The 15,928-nt window shown below is 47.8% G+C and overlaps 1 non-coding gene across 1 annotated transcript; it reads right to left on the minus strand.

Annotated features, from left to right (window-relative positions):
- Nucleotides 1-8,936: 8,936 nt before the first annotated feature.
- LOC135054150 (U5 spliceosomal RNA) lies at nucleotides 8,937-9,052 on the minus strand. The gene has a single exon (XR_010243391.1). It is a non-coding gene; the product is annotated as a U5 spliceosomal RNA (small nuclear RNA).
- Between the last annotated feature and the right edge of the window lie 6,876 nt (nucleotides 9,053-15,928).

The following is a 15,928-nucleotide window of genomic DNA, read 5'->3' on the forward strand; positions in this document are numbered from 1 at the left end:
CCCACTGGGGCGGACTCCCGCAGCGGAGCCCCAGCGTCATGCGGTGGATTTTGTAGAGGCCGGGGAGGACTTCTGCTCCTGGGAACTAGCTGTGGTTGGCAGCTTTTCCCCCCTACCCTTACCTCTGGCAAGAAAGGACGATCCCCGTACTCTCTTGTTTTTATGCTACCGAAAGGACTGCATCTGATAATGTGGCGCTTTCTTAGGCTGTGAGGAAACATAAGGCAAAAAAGTTGATTTACCTGCCGTGGCTGTGGAAACTAGGTCCGAGAGACCTTCCCCAAACAATTCCTCACCCTTGTATGGTAAAACCTCCATATGCCTCTTCGAGTCTGCATCACCCGTCCATTGTCGGGTCCATAGGACTCGTCTAGCAGAAATCGCCATAGCGTTGACTCTAGAACCCAGTAGGCCAATGTCTCTTTGAGCATCTCTCATATATAAGACAGCATCTTTAATATGACCCAGGGTCAATATAATGGTGTCCTTATCCAGGGTATCAATATCCGCCGATAAGGTATCTGTCCATGCTGCTACAGCGCTACAAACCCAAGCCGACGCTATCGCCGGTCTGAGTAAGGTACCAGAATGTGTGTAAATGGACTTCAAGGTAGTCTCTTGCTTGCGATCAGCAGGATCCCTGAGGGTTGCCGTATCTTGAGATGGCAGCGCTACCTTTTTGGATAAGCGTGTCAAAGCTTTGTCCACCCTTGGGGAGGATTCCCACCGTATCCTGTCCTTAATCGGGAAAGGATACGCCATAAGAATCCTTTTGGGAATCTGCAGTTTCTTGTCTGGAGATTCCCAAGCCTTTTCACATAACTCGTTTAGCTCGTGAGATGGGGGAAAGGTTACCTCAGATTTCTTTTCCTTATACATGCGCACCCTCGTGTCAGGGACAGAGGGTTCATCTGTGATATGCAACACATCATTTATTGCAATAATCATATAATGAATACTTTTAGCCAATTTTGGCTGTAACTTTGCATCATCGTAGTCGACACTGGAGTCAGAATCCGTGTCGGTATCAATGTCTACTATTTGGGATAGTGGGCGCTTTTGAGACCCAGAAGATCCCTGCGACATAGTGGCAGGCAGGGCTTGACTCCCTGTACACTGCCTGGACTCAGCTTTGTCCAACCTTTTGTGCAATAAATTCACATTAGCACTTAAAACATTCCACATATCCAACCAGTCAGGTGTCGGCAGGGCCGGACTGGGACTAAAAATAGGCCCTGGCATTTTTTAAGCACACAGGCCCACCTCGGCGACTCCTCCCCTTAGTATTCCTGACTCCTCCTACTTCTTAGTCTATGCTCTTACAAATATAATTAATATTATAACAACATACAAGGGTACATCATTCTCTATTAAAATACACACAACCAGTGGTTGAAGTGGAAATTTTTAAGTGGGGGTATGGAAAAGTGAAGGTTGTAATTAAGCGCGCGCCTTCGCGCTCCGGTAAAGGGGGCGTGGTCAATCAAAAGGGGCGTGTCCTTCAGTGTAGTTTACCACACCATATACCCCCTATTCAAATTATTCACCACAATAGTAGGACCCCTTATACTATCTAGTACTGGTGCCTCTTTCACATTATACCACACAGTATGAGCCAATATTCACATTATACCACAAGGTATGAGCCGAAATTCACATTATAGCACCCGGTATGAACCAAAATTCACATTACAGCACCCGGAATGAGCCGAAATTCACATTATAGCACACAGAATGAGCCGAAATTCACATTATAGCACACAGAATGAGCCGAAATTCACATTGTAGCACACAGAATGAGCTGAAATTCACATTATAGCACACAGAGTGAGCCAAAATTCACATTACAGCACACGGAATGAGCCGAAATTTGCATTATAGCACACAGAATGAGCTGAAATTCACATTGTAGCACACAGAATGAGCCGAAATTCACATTATGCCACATGGAATGAGACAAAATTCAGGGAGAGTGACAGCAGTGACATAGGGACAGGGAGAGGGACAGGGAAAGTGACAGCAGGGACATAGGGACAGGGAGAGTGACAGAGGGACAGGGAAAGTGACAGCAGGGACATAGGGACAGGGAGAGTGGCAGAGGGACAGGGAAAGTGACAGCAGGGACATAGGGACAGGGAGAGTGACAGGGAAAGTGACAGCAGGGACATAGGGACAGGGAGAGTGACAGAGGGACAGGGAAAGTGACAGCAGGGACATAGGGACAGGGAGAGTGACAGAGGGACAGGGAGAGTGACAGAGGGACAGGGAAAGTGACAGCAAGGACATAGGGACAGGGAGAGTGACGGAGGGACAGAGAGAGTGACGGAGGGTCAGGGAAAGTGACAGTAAGGACATAGGGACAGGGAGAGTGATAGAGAGAGGGACAGCAAGGGCATACAGTAGGGACTAGAGAGAGAGAAAGGCAGCAGGGTAAGATTACCTATTTAGCAGAGGATGCTGTGGTGGATGAGGAGGCTGTGGTCGGCGCGGGGCGGAGGAGGCTGTGGGCCTCGAAGATGGTGCGGAGAAGCTGGCGGAGGTGCAGGGAAGGACTGCGCGCACAGGTCTGTCCAGTTTAGCTCCTCACTGTACGCCCATCTAGAGCAAGGCAATCTATATTTTAAAGCCAAACAGAGAACGAGAGAGAGAGGTGAGGGCAAGAGAGAGAGAGGTGAGGACAAGAGAGAGATAGGTGGGGACAAGAGAGAGAAAGGTGGGTACAAGAGGACGAGAGAGAGAGCGCGAGAGGTGAGGACGAGAGAGAGAGAGAGGTGAGGACAGAAGAGAGTAAAAGAGGTGAGGACAGGAGAGACAAAGGTGAGAACGAGAGAGAGTGCGTGAGAGAGGTGTGGACAAGAAAGAGAGAGAGGCAAGGACAAGAAAGAGAGGGAGGGAGGTGAGGACAAGAGAGGTGAGGACGAGATAGAGAGAGAAAGGTGATGACAAAAGACAGTGTGAGAAAGGTGCAGACAGAGAGAGAGAGGTCGGGACTTGAGAGAGAGTGAGGGGTGAGGGAAAGAGAAAGACAGGTGAGGATGAAAGTGAGAGGTGAGGGCAGGAGACAAAGGACGGGAGAGAGAGGTGAGGACAAGAGAGAGGGATGGGGTGAGAGGTGGGGACAAGAGAGTGAGAGAGAGGTGAGGACAGAGAGAGGGTGAGAACAATAGAGAGAGAATGAGAGACAGACAGCCATGGCATGGGTATACCCATACTCACCTTGGTGGGAGGCAGTGCTCTCCCTGCAGTGCTGATGCTGCAGCTGACCATGTGCTGTGGTGCTGCTGTGGCCGGGTTCCAGGACTGCATGGGTGGCGTCTCCTCCTCAGGGGCTCAGGCAGGCTGTAAACTGGGTGATTGTGGGCGGACGCCGTGCTGCTGCTCCTAGGACTTCTCTCCCCCATAGCCGCTCCCAGAATGCTCTGTGCTATGACGATAGAAAGAGAGAGGGGTGAGGCAAAAGGGGGGTGAAAACAAGAGATAGAGAAGTGAGGTCAAAAGAGGTGGTAAATCTGAGAGAGAGGTGAGGATAAAAGATAGAGAGAAGTGAGGGCTAGAGAGAGGGGGAGTGAGGACAAAAGAAGGAGAGAGATGTGGATGGGAGAGAGGGCGGAGGAAAAGAGAGTGGGTGAGGTCAAAAGAGAGATAGAGAGAGGTGAGGACAAGAGGGTGGGGGGGCTGAGAACAAAAGAGAGAGGCGAGGACAAGAAAGAGACAGAGAGAGGTAAGGACTAGAGGGAGGGGGAGTGAGGACAAAAGAGAGGTGAGGACAAGAGAAAGAGGGGGTGAGGAAAAAAAAGAGGGGGTGAGGACAAAAGAAAGAGAGAGGGGGTGTGGACAAAAAAGAGGGGGTGAGGACAAAACAAAGAGAGAGGGGGTGTGGACAAAAAATAGAGGGGGTAGGGACAAAAGAAAGAGAGGGGGTGGGGACAAAAAAAGAGAGAGGGATGTGGATGGGAGAGAGGGATGTGGATGGTAGAGAGGGATGTGGATGGGAGAGAGGGGTGAGGAAAAGAGAGGTGAAGAGACAGAGAGAGGGTTAGGACAAAAGAGATAGAAGTGAGAACAAGAGAGGGGGGGTGAGATCAAAAGAGAGAGAGGTGAGGACAAGAGGGGGGGGTGAGAACAAAAGGGGGGGGTGAGAACAAGAGAGAGGGGGGGTGAGAACAAGAGAGGTGAGGACAAAAGAAAGAGAGAGAGAGAGAGAGAGAGAGAGAGAGAGAGAGAGGGGGGGTTGGGGGGGGGTGAGGACAGAGAGATAGAGGGAGGAATCAGCCAGTGCATGTATACACTCGCACTCACCTTGGGCAGGGGACAGCACTCTCCCTGCAGTGCTGATGCTGCAGCTGGCCATGTGTGTGCTGCTGCTGGGGCCGGGATCTGCATGGTGGCGGGACTCCTCCTCAGCGGCTCAGGCAGGCAGCAGACATGGTCCTTGCGTGTAGTACACGCCATGCTGTGGCGGCTGCTGCTGCTGCTCCCCGGTCTTTTCCCATCACCGCGGCTGCTCCCAGAATGCTGGGCGCGATGACGTCGCAGCCCCATCGGCATTCTGGGAAGGTGGGACGAAAGCGGAGAGGACTTTTCCGCGGAGCACAGCGGCCGCAGCGAGGAGGTGGGAGTGTCAAGAGGGAGGGGTTGCAGCTGCCAGACCGGCCCACCTGGCCATCGGCCCTTCTGGCATGTGCCAGAAGTGCCAGATGGCCAGTCCGGCCCTGGGTGTCGGTGTTGCCGACGGAGACACCACACTCATTTGCTCCACCTACTCCCTAGGAGAGCCTTCGACCTCAGACATGCCGACACACACGTACCGACACACCACACACTCAGGGAATTCTCTTATCTGAAGACAGTTCCCCCACAAGGCCCCTTGGAGAGACAGAGAGAGAGTATGCCAGCACACACCCAGCGCCAATGACCCAGGAATTTTTTTTTTTTTTTTTACCCAGATAGCACTATTAATATATATATATATATATATATATATATATATATAACACTGCGACAATTATGTGCCCTCCCCCCCCTCTTTCAAACCCTCTGTCACCGTGTTCAGCAGGGGAGAGTCCGGGGAGCCAGCTTCTCAGCGGTGTGCTGTGGAGAAAATGGCGCTGGTGAGTGCTGAGGATTAAGCTACGCCCCCTCAGCTGTGGGCTTCGGTCCTGCTTGAAATCTTTTAAAAACTGGCGGGGGATCTCAATATACAGTGCACAGCCTACATATATACAGTTTTGCCAGACCGGACGTTTAAATTGCTGCCCAGGTCGCCCCCCCTGCGCCCTGCACCCTTACAGTGCCTGCCGTGTGTGTGTTGTGCGGGAGCAATGGCGCGCAGCGTTACCACTGCGCGTTACCGCTGCGCGTTACCTCAGTGAAGATCCGAAGTCTTCTGCCGCCTCTGAAGTCTTCTTTCTTCTCATACTCACCCGGCTTCTATCTTCCGGCTCTGTGAGGAGGGCGGCGGCGCGGCTCCGGGACGAACAGCTAGGAGAGACCTGCGTTCCGACTCCCTCTGGAGCTAATGGTGTTCAGTAGCCTAAGAAGCAGAGCCTAGCATTTAAGTAGGTCTGCTTCTCTCCCCTCAGTCCCTCGATGCAGGGAGCCTGTTGCCAGCAGGCTCCCTGAAAATAAAAAACCTAACAAAATTTCTTTCTTTCAGGAAACTCAGGAAAGCTCCCTGTAATGCACCCAGTCTCCTCTGGGCACAGTATCAAACTGAGGTCTGGAGGAGGGGCATAGAGGGAGGAGCACACCCATATCTAAAGTTCTTTTTAGTGCCCATGTCTCCTGCGGAGCTCGTCTATCCCCATGGTCCTTACGGAGTCCCCAGCATCAGGGCCGGATTAAGCCTTCGGGGGGCCTGGGGTACTTAAGATAGGGGGGCCCTCTTGGCAGGACCATCCTCCTGGTTATGTCTCATGTGTGTGTGCCTCCTCACCCTGCAACAGCAATTTCCTGTACCCACATCCAGAGCCAGATTTAGACCATCAGTTTGGGTCCCCCCTTCCCCAACAGCATGCAGTTTCACACACACACACACACACACACACACACACACACACACACACACACACACACACACACACACTGCCCCCATAGCAATACACATATACTGCCCCCATGGTCACACACACTCACTGCCCCCATAGCTGCACACACACTGCCTTACTGACACAGACACCTCTTAATAACATGAATACCTCTTACTGACAGATTCCACTTACTGACAGATACATCTTAGATAGGAACACTGACACACACACACACTTACTGACAGATACCGCTTACTGACACACACTTAACTACACAGACACCTCTTACTGACACAAACACACTTACTGACAGACACCCTTACTGACACAGACAACACTTACTGACAGATACGCCTATCTGACACATACACCACTTATTGGCACATGCATACTGACAGCCACCCCTTACTGATACAGACACAAGTTACTGATACAAACATTTACTGACACGCCCGACTGACACAAACGCTTACTAAACACACACTTATTGACACAGATTCCACTTACTGACACTATTGGCACATTATCATACATACTTACAGACAAACCTTACGGACACAGATAAAACTTACTAACACAGATACCCCTTACTGAATCTCACACACACCACAAATACACTTATTTACACAGATACAGCTTACTGACAGTCTGACACAGACACCACTTTTTGACCGATATCCCTTACTGACATACACACTTACTGACACACACACACTTAGGGAAGCCAATCCCGGGCCATTTTTTCAATCCCGGGTATCGGGATTGAAAAAATAGGATTTTGGTACTTACCAGGTAAATCCTTTTCTTTGAATCCATAGGGGGCACTGGAGTACTCTTGGGATATGGACGGGCGTAGCCGAACAAAGGCACTGAATATTCAAATTTAGGACCCTCCCCCCCCTCCATATCCCCAAGTACCTCAGTGTACTTTGCCAGTGTTTTTTACTGAGCGAACAGGATATAGAGAGGTTGACAATGGAGAATCCCTATAACATAACGGACAACCACAAAGTTGACTCGTAACCTTATTGTCAACTAAAAAGTTGACAGCTTAACCGATAGAACTTATAATTTGAACCAACCGGTGAAAATGTGTTACCATAAGCTCCTTTGAGCTTAATACCATCCAAGTTAAATTTGTTCACTAAGCTCCCTTGAGCTTAAAACAACCCAGGTAAAACTGCTCTGGGTGGGCGTCCAGTGCCCCCTATGGATTCAAAGAAAAGGATTTACCTGGTAAGTACCAAAATCCTATTTTCTTTATCATCCACTAGGGGTCACTGGAGTACTCTTGGGACGTACCAAAGCTTCCCTCGTGGGCGGGAGAGCTGTTTGATACTTGTAACAGTAGGCAGCCAAAGCTAAATGCTGATGGCGCCACCATTTATAACGTGTAAACGTGCACAAACGTGGTGCACTGAAGGCTATGTAGCCGCGTCGTAGACTCTCCACGACCCGCTGGGTCTGACATTCCCACAGAACCTGTGGAATGAACTATTACTGACGTAGGCGATTGTAACTTAGCCTTAAAGTAAGCCTGACTTGTAGTCATTATTATTCAACTGGATAATGTCTGCTGAGAAACTGGCTAACCCCAGTTTACAGTATCATATATAACAACGTATTCATATCACGTACTGTAGACGTTCGGTACATATATAAACGCGTAACGCGTGTACCACATTCAGAATTTTAGAATGTGCTGTCCACACAGGAACCACTATTGGTATATTGATGTGAAGAATACGAAAGCGGATTTCGTCCGAAGATCTGCTTTGTCATGAGAAAACTCAAATACGGTGGCTTGGAATACAAGGCACCCAAATATGAAAACAAACCCCTTGTCGAAGCACCATTGCCGAAGGCAAGGCTAGAAGAAAAAATGTTTTCCAAAGTGAGAAACTTAATCCCCATTTGTTGAAAGGGTTCCAAAATATGAAACTGTAAGAAAATCTAAACCCAACCTCAAATCGCCTGGCGCTGTAGGTGGGATAAATAGAGTCTGAACTTTGGTGACACCTTGTCGAAAGATGTTGACAGACGCAAATAGAGGCAAACGCTTTGAAAATAAGTTTACCACACAGATACCTGCCCTCTTAGTGCAGATGAACGCAGTTTGCCATCCCATCCTGTTTAACAGAATACGGGTACTTGAAGTATGATGTTGGAAACTTCCGAGGTTTACACCCTATGTAAGCACACGAAATTTTTTTTTTTTTTTTTTTAGTCATGAGCTGCCTTAAGCGGCTTAGTATTTCGTGACATGGTTGGTATAACCGATACTGTAATGCTCTATTTTTTTAAGAGGGCGGTCTGAACCCTCACCCCGTCAACCGCAGCTGCGGTACATAGATAATAGGTACATAGGTAACTATGGGTAAAAGAACGTTCCCTGATGTAACAGGTTGGACGTATTATGAGCGGGCCAAGATCGTGTGCAAGTATTCCTTGAAAATTCGAGAAGCAAACTTCTCTGAAACCCATGAGATACCACCAGTATGACTGTGACGAACTGTCTTCTGATCCGTTTTGGCAACGAAGAAAGAAGCGGACAATGGTGGAGCCAGATACACGATGCTGAATGACCCCATGAATGTGATGTACACATACTGAGCTTTTGTAATTGTGGCGAGATGCCCTCATGTATACCTGAGGGTAACCCCCTTCTGTGGACTCACATATGAAACACCTCTGGATTTAATGTCCAGTTTTTAAGATCCAAACCCTGACGGTTGAGATCGCCTGTCTAACAGATGTCCACTCACGGATTGATGTCTTGACATTTTCACATAATAGCGTTCTGAGCCATTGAAGATTTGAGTTACCTACCGCCTTGCCATGCGGCTTATTGGTTCTCACTGGTTGTTGAGTATGCAACTGCCTTTGCTTTGTTTGACTGCTTAAGGGCAGCGTGAGCCAGGCATGAAAAAACAAAATTACATGAAACTCACGGTTGTTCCTCTCCACAGAAATCTTTAGTAAAAAACGAAAGATTTATTTGTTATGAAGAGAAACCAGAGTCTATCCCTGGTCAGACTGAAAGCGAATCATTTATTGCATTGTAAAATGCACAGAGATGTAGGACATTTATCTATTGCATTGTAAAATGCACAGAGTTCTAGTACCTTTATCGACAGGAATCTGTCGTGTTTTAGAACCTTTGCGTTGATTTTAACTACAAATCCTGACTCTCTGTGACTGTCGTCCAGAGTATACGCACCCTTGTCCCTCTGTGGGAAACGCGATTGAAGGGTGGTGCACTAAATTGAAAACACATCTTTATTCTTAATAATTGAATACACCAATGTACCGCTAGTGTGCGTGTACTTTTGTTCTTGTTGGTGTAGTAGGTAAAAGTCTTTGATTTACCGTATTTATAATCTTACCTAGGAATTGACATCGTTTAGACAGACTTAGATGTGATTGTTTTCGAACTTAATCTGCTACCGCAGTATAACTTAGTAGCGCAAGATAGAGGAACTTTGTTGATACATAGTTCTTATGTGAGATGAGCTATTATTCCAACATCTCTTTGGTAAATACCGGAAGCGATAAGCAACGGTATAAATGAAATGGTTAATGGTTGTGGCGATTTTCAAACGCTAGAACCTATGATGAAGAAACCGGACTGGGTAAATACGCATTGTGAAGATCAAATGCAATTATACAATTTTGTGGCTGCAATAAGCAAAAACTAACTGCAGAAAATCCATTTTCTAACTGTAGTAAATGACTTGCTGATTGATATTGCAACGGAGCTGTTTGATTTTGCTCAAACAGAGGGGAATAAGTAACTTTGACTCTGTTGGCGTACTATTGCCTGGTTTATAACCCAGCAAAGACTAAATGACAACCTGCCAAACCGTTCGCCAGAAGCAGTTTTGTACTCTAAGCTGTAAATAGCTGAGACATATATGAGTTGAAGTCATGAAACCTCGCAAATGTAACATGAAAAGACGCACTTCCACAATTGTAAAAGAGGTCATCAAACCACTGGCTTGCTGACTGTAACGTCCTGTCGTTACAAGGCGTGACTGTTTCTTATAAAGGAATAAAACACCGTTACAAGTATACTGTATGCGCTAATGGCAGAATATCCTATAGGGATAAAATGCCGTTACACATATATCAAATTCAGGCGCAAACAAGCTCTGGCCTTGTCGCGCTTAACTAGCGACAATGAAAATAACCGGCGTTAGCAGAAGCTTTACAGATATACTCTGCAGCTTTTTTGAACCGTGATCGGCATGGTTTCATACATAGATTCTAGTGACCCAAATGTATCTGTGGTTTTTATAATGTTTGACAGAAACGCATATACCAATGGCGGATCGCGTCCTTTTGGAAACGATTATGTATGGTTGTCCAAAACCCCGCACTATCTGAATGCTGGACTAATGTACCCTTCTCACTTGTAGTTATCGGTGTGAGATTTGACATAGAATCGTGCATTAAATTATAAGACTAGTGAAATAAACACTCTGGTACCCAAAGGAAAATTGTCACTTTGGAAAGATTGTCTTTTGTTAGCGCTGGCGGAGTTATTCTGAGACTCCGATTACCGCTGTTTTAATTTGAATTGCCAATGTTAACATTTTTAGTCTGCACTAGAGCCTTATTTGCTATGTAGACAGACATCATAATAGGCAACAGACAGACACTTGCACGACTTAATAACATTATTATATGGCATATATATCTATATATATATGTTATTGCTGAACAGCATATTTATTAGGAAACTAAAGTGTTCTTTATGTGAAAAGCAGTTCACATAGGCATGAAACCCGAACCAAATTCCTACTAACACCCCTGCGCCTTCTGGTGGCTTAAAGATGTAGGGCAGGAATGTTCTAGATTATCCTGAAGTAAAAAATTCCCACTAACACCCCTGCGCCTCCTTGTGGAGTAGAGGTGTATGGTCTGGAATTATAACTGGAAAACCAGCAATGATTAAAATGGCCGTCATGCCATGCTTTCACAGAAAATCACAGTACAGGTTACTTGCTGCAGTTTTAATATAGGCTTAATAGCCTATTATACAGTTACTATGCTTAATAGCCTATTATACAGTGATAACCCAGGTGTAGGATACAGTAAAATATATGCATTTAGTCAATTAATATGAGCACTGCCTGCAGTGTATTTATCTTGCAACCTTAACCAAAAATAACAGAAAACATGGTTAAACGTGCAATAGGTTATGCCACTGATAACCCATTGCCAGCCAAAGCCTCATATATATATTATATATATATACAAAGTGTTTACACATATAATCACAGTTCATACTGATATTATAGACAGTTCTGCCAGCAAAAGCTTCATTATATATTATATATATAAAACGTGCTGAAACATATATCACAGTACACATGTACATTGTTTAAAGTGCTGCGCTGCTTGTTTATTTTGAACCCATGCAGCCTTTGCTGCTGCTATGGGTATTATTCCCCCTCCCCCCCCCTGCATCCCCATGTTACCTGCAGCGTACGGGGATCGGGTGCAGGGAGAGCAGGAGAGCCTGAATGTAGCGCCGGGGAGCTGACCGGAAGCTCCTTCCTACAGCAGTACACAGTCTCCCTGTGTCTGCGGTGTTTCACTGGGAGAGTGGCCGGCGTCCTTGAGTGACGTGCGGCCACTCTTTAGTACCCAGGAGAGTCTCGGCGGCGTGTAGCGGTGCCGGGCCATCCGAGCAGTGAGAGCGGCCGGCGTCTGAGTGACGTGCGGCCGCTCTGCTTAGTTCAGCGCCCGGAGAGTGTCGGCGGCGTGTAGCGGTGCCGCATCAGAGCAGTGAGAGCGGCCGGCGTCTGAGTGACGTGCGGCCGCTCTGCTTAGTTCAGCCAAGGAGAGTGTCGGCGGCGTGTAGCGGTGCCGGGCCATCAGAGCAGTAAGAGCGGCCGGCGTCTGAGTGACGTGCGGCCGCTCTGCTTAGTTCAGCGCAGGGAGAGTCATGTACGAGTGAGGTGGAACTTCATATATAAGAAGTGGTCCTTACTACTTCAGCGGGACCCGTCAGCGGCGTGCTCAGCGGCGGCCAGCTCCCTGTACAGTATAACACTCACACAGCAGGGCGGCAGCGTGAGCTGACCGCCCTGACACCCATACCTTGCTCCATCCTGGCTGTGACGAGCTCTCTGTAAGCTCCGTTTCAGTCCTTCTTCCAGCTCTTTGTCTCATCCTGGCTGTAACGGATCTTCTTTCTGTAAGCTCCGTTCAGCTTGCAGGAGACAGTGGCTGCCTGTGGCTGTGAGGGTGCTCTTTGTGAGGACCGACACGCCATGCGCTGCCCTATAGCGCCTGTGGCTGTGAGGGTGCTCTTTGTGAGGACCGACACGCCATACGCTGCCTTGCAGCGGCACCATCCCGGACCCAAGTTTTTCCAGAAACTGGGACGGGAAGTGTAAAAATTAAAAATAAAAATAAAAATCTTCTGAAAAGTGGCCATTGCCACAAGCCGATGTTCATCTGTGAGCACCGAAAAAACACTGGCAAAGTACACTGAGGTACTTGGGGATATGGAGGGGGGGGAGGGTCCTAAATTTGAATATTCAGTGCCTTTGTTCGGCTACGCCCGTCCATATCCCAAGAGTACTCCAGTGACCCCTAGTGGATGATAAAGAAATGGTCAATCCCGGGATAACCGGGATTGGCTTTTCCCTATGTGGCTGCCCGGCACACATAATTCACCATACAACGGGGTTGGGAGGCTAGGAAACATCCTCCTGACTTGGCGGACAGGTGACTGCGCAGCATGACCTGTCACTGCACATCACGCTGCGCAGGGGGAAACCCATAAATCGCTGAACTTTGGGTAATGTTTGTTTCAAACATTTAATAGGCAGCATTGCATAATGCACATACATATATTTATCTGTTTTCTTTTAATACTAATGATTGAAAGAAAAGCATTACAATTGTGAAAAAATGTGTACATTATACAGTAAGTCTTACAAATGTATGCCAGCCTACCCAATACAAATCTGTACTTAAAACAGCTATTCAGAATTGGGGAACACAGAGGAAGCTCTTTCCAGCTTTTCTATCCCTGGTGAAAGTCATCCTCCTGCCTGTCTAAAGGAAAAGTTACATAGTGCTGCTGAGGCTGCTGGGAGTTCTCTGAGCGGCTGCTGCGCGGTCTATGAGAGGAAGCTTCATCGCATGTGCACAGCCGGACACCCGCAGCGGGAAAAGCATTATCCATGTACAACAGCCATAGGCGCCGCCAGAACTCACCCAGGGATTATCCATCAGCCAGAACAGCGGCTCCAAAGGCCACAGCTTTATCAGTTTTTCGCAGCCTTCTAGCGCCCGCCACCCGCACGCACCAGCAGCAGAGCTATCATGCAGGGGGAGCCGGGCAGCGTCTGAGCGTCCTGAAGACGCTCAACGCTGCCTGCCTTTAAAAAAAACAAAGGGCCGCCTGATCCATCAATCCCCGGGATTTTGGCCTAAATCCTAGGATCCCGCCCATCCCGATCCCTGGATTGGCCACCCTACACACACTAACACACTTACTGACACATGTACACACACTGACACAAACACACTGACATACACACATCATGACATACAAGCACACAGAAGAGGAGATAGCCAGCCTCTCCCCCCCCCCCCCCATACTGAAGCACATGCTACTGGTGTGTCAAGGTGTGGGGTTGGCGCTCACCTCTCCCAAGTCCAAACTGCCTTGACCTTTGCCACTTTTTATCAGCTGCAGTCAGAGGTCTGTTCTTTCTCTGGCTCTGCTTTAGTCCGCTGCGCTTGGTCTGTCTCTCCGGGATCAGAGACGCTGGGAGGAGGCGTGGTCTGCTACTGCTGTACACACAGTAGCTGTGTAACCCTTCGTGCAGCCACTCAGCGTGACTGCAGTGTGCAGGAAGCAGGGGGCAGCAGTGTCAAAAGCAGAACAGCTCCAGCTGGGGGGCCCCCTAAGATTAGAGGGCCCGGGGTACTGACCCCCTGTGACCCCCCCTTAATCCGGCTCTGCCCAGCATCCTCTAGGACGTAAGAGAAAATAAACTCTAAAATAAAACTTTACCAGAAAAGCTCAGGAGAGCTCCCCTAGCTGTGACCGGCTCCTCCGGGCACATTTTCTAAACTGAGTCTGGTAGGAGAGGCATAGAGGGAGGAGCCAGCCCACACTCTCAAACTCCTAAAAGTGCCAATGGCTCCTGTTGGACCCATCTATACCCCATGGTACTAATGTGGACCCCAGCATCCTCTAGGACGTAAGAGAAATCATATTATCTCTCCCAAAGGTGGTCCCTGCAGCAAGTGTAGGGGCAGTTGGTGGGACACCCGTACACACAGCCAGATGCACTGATAGATCTGCAGATTATTTTTTTGTTTGTTAACAGTTTCTTATATAGCGCAGCAAATTCCGTTGTGCTTTACAATTGGAAAATTAGATATATCAGGAATTGGCTCTGCTGCAAGGCCAATACGATATGCCTGTGAATGATGTTATAAACAGACATATCGTGTATACACACAATGGCAAACGTAGGATTTGCATGGGGGGGGGTTCCAGAACTGGGTGGAGCCAAGCACGGGGGTGGGGACTGAGGTGACCCAGTATATGCTGGATCCGTAAAACTAGTGTGTCTGTGTGTATTGTAACACTGTAGGGGTGCAAGGTGCCTTTTCCTGGGGAATATGGCAGCACGCAGCAGCTGAGGAACAACACAAGTCCAGTTTCTGGTACAACTGACCCCGGCCAGTTTTATTGAAACAGAAAATAAAACAAACCCCAAAATAAAAATACCTTGCCTGTCCGGCACTAACTAAACATAAGATGTTCCTAACTGTCACTAAACAAAACACAGAGTTCTTCAGTACATACTGTATAGCTTACTTGCATCAGAAAGCGTGTCTCTCACACACAGATCCTGCAGCCTTCCCAGGCAGTCTGCCCATACTAATCAGGTTAGAAGCACTATATCACTCTTACACAGCTGAAACCCTGATTAGCCCTCTGTGAGGCCAAAGACCCGAACTGGGCCCAATGTCTAGAACTCGCCTTATCTCTCTCTCAGAGCCTTTACCCAGCTTTTACAGCAAACTGAAAAGGTTCAGACAAAACAAAAAGCATTTTTCCTAGAAGTTAACATTTTCTAAAACATGTAAGACAAGAACCTGGGACAAATATACCTGCCCTCAAACACTATCCCAGTGTTCTTGTCACATATCCCCCTCCCCTGTTTCGACCTAGGGGCCGGAACACTTGTAGCCCCCAAACAGAAGATGCGAGACAATGCATCTGCGTTGGCCAATTGTGTTCCCGGTCTAGGTTCGACAGTAAACTTAAAGTCCTGCAACGCTAGAAACCATCTAGTTACACGAGCATTCTTGCCTCTATTTACATACATCCATTTTAAAGGGGCATGGTCTGTCACTAGTCTGAATTGTCTACCCAAGAGGTAATATCTCAAGGTATCTAGTGCCCACTTAATGGCCAAAGCCTCCTTTTCCACAATGGCATACCTTTTTTCATGCTCATTGAGTTTCCTACTCAAATAAATGATAGGGTGTTCGTCCCCATCTCTGGTTTGGGACAGCACAGCACCTATCCCTACCTCTGAGGCATCTGTCTGTACCACAAATTCTTTTGAAAAATCTGGTGTTATCAACACCGGTTGTGAACACAAAGCCACTTTTAACGCTTGGAACGCCTTTTCTGCATCAGGGTTCCATTTCACCACATTTGACTGCTTCCCTTTGGTAAGGTCTGACAACGGCACCGCTGTGGTCGCAAAATTAGGAATAAACCGTCTATAGTACCCAGTAATTCCCAAAAAAGCCCTTACCTGTTTTTTATTCACTGGACGAGGCCAGTTTTGAATAGCATCAACTTTATTCAATTGGGGCCTAATCAGACCTCTGCCTATGGTGAAGCC

The sequence above is a fragment of the Pseudophryne corroboree genome, chromosome 2 (genome assembly GCF_028390025.1).
Source record: "Pseudophryne corroboree isolate aPseCor3 chromosome 2, aPseCor3.hap2, whole genome shotgun sequence".
Lineage (NCBI taxonomy): Eukaryota > Metazoa > Chordata > Amphibia > Anura > Myobatrachidae > Pseudophryne > Pseudophryne corroboree.